Genomic DNA, 5,146 nt, shown 5'->3' with positions numbered 1-5,146 from the left:
ACTTTTTGCCCTACACATAGAATACTTTTCCAAGCTAAAAATCTCTTGTTTTAAATACTTAAAATCCCAGAGAATGCAATGCTATAAAGTGCAAATCTTTCACACATATCTGTCATATATATGTGAAACGATCGCTTAACTATTTTTTATACTTACAGTTAATGAATTTCAATGAACTTTATATTAAATTAAAGTACACTATCTCTTTAAAGAAAAATAAGATGAAGAAGAAGAAGAAAAAAAAAAGTCAACTTTCGTCTCTTCTCTGGGCGTTAGCCGATAATTCCACGCGACAACTTAAAAGGGAGAAGTAAGAAGAAGAAGAAGAAAAAGAAAAAGAAAAAAAAGAAGAAGAAGAACGAAGAACGAAGAAGAAGAAGGAAGAGGTGGATGATGAGAAGTAGTAGAAGAGGTGGGTGAGCAGAAAAAGAAGAAGTGGCGGGGTGGGGGTGTACAGGGGTTTGTATGAAGATATCGAGTAACGCTTGAACTGAAATCGCTGCTGAAACTTTTAATTGATAGAGTTCGAATGATATGACGACGAGCCCAGATAAAAAGGTGAAAAAAAAAAGGAAAAAAAAAGAAGAAGAGAAAGAAAAAAAGAAAGAAAGAAAGTGATCCGGGTGGTGGTGGGGGTCAGTAAGAGGAGATAGTCAAAGAAGAGGTGGTACTACTACTCTTCGGTTGTTTGATAAGGTAAGAAGAGTTCGCAAACCTGTGTCGGATAAAGTATAAAGTAGGAAAGAATTTTTGTTACGGGTCCGAAAGCAGCAGCAGCGTAATCACGCATCGTCGCGCACAATTTTCACGGTCGGTCGTGCAACGAACGACGAGCAACAGCATCAGCAACACCTTTAGTAAGATGATATTTTTTTTCTTCTTCTCATACCCTTCCTCTACCCCCTTACCCCCTCCTCCGTCCCCCGGTCTAGAAAATAAATAAAGTAGAAAAAAAATAGTTAGATAAATAGAGAGTGGGAGTTGGCAGTAGCAGTGGGAGTACGAAAGTAAAAAAAACACACAAACAAAATTGAACGAAGAAAAGGACCATTAATAAGTGGGGGTACTACTTTGCTGACGATTTTCCTTTTATGGTGGACGATGCGGAAAAAAGAGGGGGCAGAGGGGGGGGGGAAAAACGTTTTTTTTTTTTGCTCTTTCTCTTCGACAACCAACCGCGCATTAACCAGTTAACTGTGTCGATCATTTTGCAAAGTGCGCCCTAGTGTGTGTCGCGATAATCAACCGATGACGGATATAGTCGTCAAACACAGAGTAAGTGACGCTGTTGAAATATTGGGTCAAAAAAAATTTTGTTTTTTTTTTTCCTTGGTTAGACATCGCGGACATCATCGCAGATGGAGAATCTAATATACTTTGTTGTTTTTGGTTATGACACGTCAAGATAAAAATCGGGATAATCAAAGATCTAATGTCCAACTGAAATTATCTATAATTTTCATTTGTTTATTTCATTTCGTCCTGACCCCTAAACATTCTAAACATATTAATATTTACGAATATAATTTAGTTTTCGCGAGAATTACAATTTCAATATCAAATTGTATGAAAATTTTACGCATGACGGATATAGCCGTGAAAACACAAAATTCTGCCATTCTTCCATGACGGATATAGTCGTCAAACACACTTAACTGGTTAATAAATTTTATATGATTTTTATATATATAAGGTGTGATTTAATCTTTCTCAGATAATAATAAACGAATGTGTTTCACTGCAAAACAAAGATTAAATTTATTACTATTATAACAACTATTTACTACAAACAATTACAACAATTATCTGCAAAACAAAGAAACGACAATTAAACATTATTATTATGTCTCTTCTTATTCACACTTAACCAAATCTACTTATAATTATCACTCTATCTATTCAGTGCCCACTTTCATCAATCTAGTGGGGGGTTAATTCAAATGAACCGTGAACAGCGTGTGCAACGCGGCATACTTAACCGTTTTAGTGTCACGCATACTGTGTTGAAAAATGCTGCGATGTTTGGTCACGATCGTCAATTCGCAACATGCTCGGTTCCGTTTGTAACGAATGAGCAGCGCGATTGCGACGATTCCGCATTTCTCGTAGATAAATTAACGAAACGCTATCGCGCTGCATAGCATAATTCGACACGGATTTTTCAAAATCTCTGCCATTAAAATGGTTCAACAAAGAAAGCCTGCATTCTTTATACATTTACATATATACGAAACAAATTGTATCTACTTATGAAAGAAATGCCGAATAGACGAAAGAAAAAGAGGAATCACGTTAGTTGTTGGTTGTTGAGTGTTCTGTTATATATTTTATCCATATAAATGTGCGTAAAGCGCGTGTTTGTGCGCGCGTCGTTCGAAGAGAAAGCTGTTCTCCGGAGGTGTTTCGTTAAAAGCTCGACCGAGACCTTATTTAAAGTGAAAATTGCGGGCTCGTTCCATGGACGAGCAGAGAAACGTTAGTAGAGTTGGATGGTGAAAGGAGGATGAGAATGACGAAGAGGAGTGTGGCGGTGGTAGAGGGGGCTGGGGGAGGAGGGGGGCGAGTTAGAGAGGCCGGAGAATGCAAACATATATCGAATGCTGTCAGTATAAATTATTAAATATCGCGAAAGCCGTTTTCGGACGGGCAACAAGCGAGTTATTTTCGCGCATTTCACAATTTTCAGAACGGTTTAGCGTCAGCGTCTGCTACCTGGCGATGAGGTGGGGAGGGGGTTGAGGCGGAAAATGGTGGTGGTGGTGTTGGTGGGGGGAAGGGGAGGGAACGAGAGTTTATACTCTTCGTACGCGAGATATCGCAATGGGAAGGGTAGGGAAGGGAAGGGTGTGTTGTTGCTCGTGCATGGGAGGAAAAAGGTGGTTGTTGGGGTTTTGGTAGTGGTAGTAGCTGCTTTGCCGAATATTTCGAGTATTGTGCCGTTTTACCTATCGCTAACGCATTGCATAACCTCTCGTCCAGGATGCAAATAATCTTTTTTAGAAACTCGTTGAAATTATTAATGTTCATCATTAGGTGTTATTCTCCATTTTCGAAAAAAAGAGAGAGAGGGAGAGAGCGATGGATGGATGGTTGGGGGGAAGGAAGGAGGAGATGCTAAAAATAAATATGGAAAAAAAGGAGGACAAAAAAAGAAAAAATGAGGTGGTGGGGGTGAAGGGTGCTGCTCGTTGTGGGTTGTGCATTTTTCGTTTTCATACGAGAGTATCATCGTATTACGCGAATCGTATAAGAAAATTTATGCTCGTACGTACTTATCCATCTATTTATCTATCCTATCGTATGTTAAAAAATGTTTCAATACTTGTACGCATATGTATGCGTGTATGTATGTGTATTATTCGTATACGCGTTTATATTATAACGATAGTTCCGAGCTTTTTCGACGTTTCGTCATTTGCGGAAGCACCCTCCAACGTAACGTTTTGCATCGTTAAAGCGGTCGGTCGACTCTTTTTCGATACTTCCCCCTCCCCCTCCCCTTCCCCTCCCCCTATCCCTCCACTTCTTCGTCCTCGTCCTCCTCGAAAACCTGCACGCGTACAATCGCCAATAACCCAAATCTACAAACACACCACTACCACCACCACCACCACCACTACCATTCTCGGTCGCTTCATTATCTCGTCGCGGTATTTTTCTCCTATTAGTATTTATTAATCGTCGAATGTTGTTTTTGCCTAACGGATAGATAGGAACGTGTATTCTCTCGAGCACTTACACACACATATATACATGTACACGTGCGTACAGGTACTCCAGAGAAAACTGTATATATATATATGTGTATGGGGTATGTACATGGGGGAAACAGAAAAAAAGAAAAAAAGGAAAAAAAAAAAGATATGTACGCAATATTTTCTGCGATATCGTTTCCAGATCGTTTCCAACTATTATTCTCTCTAATCGAAAGAAAAGGAAGAAAGAAAAAAAAAATAGAGAAAAAAAATGCATTCCTTCTATATGTCATATATATATATTTTCTATTATTTATAATCGAATTCTCGTACACGCAACGTTAATCTCATGCGTATCAAAAGAAAAAAAAAAAGAAAAGAAAAGAAAAGAAAAAAATAAAAATGATGATTCTTTGTCTTCATTATCTATGGATATATCCAATGAACACACCCCTCACCAGTATATTTATCCGCGTTGTCATAATTTTGTTTCCCCTGCTAGGTGTGCATCACAGAAAGAGAGAGAGAGAAAGAGAGAAAGAGAGAGACAGACAGAAGGTGTTCCCACGCGGGGGTGGTGGCACACGGTGGTTGGTGGTGGTCCCACTGTATATGCGTTGAAAAATACGCGATCGGGGGTGTGATGGCATAGCAACGGATGATCCGTTAAAACTGCTACATGACGAGCCATAATTCTGACTGATTAAATATGCATGGGATTTGGTGTACAGCACGATTCCGTGACGTGGCAATACTACGCTCGGCTTTCCACCCTCTACTACCTCCCCCCCCACCTAGTTTCCCTCATTTTGGACACCCCTGACGCAACCCCGATTCCATACCTATACTTCTACCTTCCTCCTCCTCCTCCTCCTCCTCCTCCTCCTCTTCCCTATTTAACTCATTCCTCTTCAACTTCTCTCTTACTACCCTTCCATATCCCCCCTCCCCCTCCCCCCGACACTCCATTTACCTTTGTCCGTTCTCTACCCTCTTCTTTCTCCCTCGAATTTGCTTCAATTTGCTGTTTATCCGTTAAATGTACGATAAACAATGGATCCGTTTTCGCGACTACGACCGACAAACAGCGGCCTCGTTGCGGGCATGATTTCATCGATCCTCGTCTACTTGTTTTTCTTTTTTCTTTTTTTCTTTTTTTTGGGGGGAGGGTGGGGTTTAAATATGATTTCAGACGTTGCGTATTTTTTCGACGACATTTCATTTCGCCTATGATCGAAATTTTGGTATAAATAAATAAATAAATAAATAAATAAATAAATAAATAAATAAATTACGAAAAGTTTTGTACGTTAATTTTTGATAAGAAACAATAATACATTTTAATTTTTGTTTCGAATAGAAAATATTTATTACTATCGACCACGATTTCTTTTTTTTGTATTTAATCTCACACTTTTGTTTGATAATTTCTTTCTTTTTCTTTTTCTTTT

This window comes from Polistes canadensis, unplaced genomic scaffold, assembly GCF_001313835.1.
Source record: "Polistes canadensis isolate GaletaPanama2010 unplaced genomic scaffold, ASM131383v1 scaffold_69, whole genome shotgun sequence".
Lineage (NCBI taxonomy): Eukaryota > Metazoa > Arthropoda > Insecta > Hymenoptera > Vespidae > Polistes > Polistes canadensis.
This window is presented reverse-complemented; position numbering follows the sequence as displayed.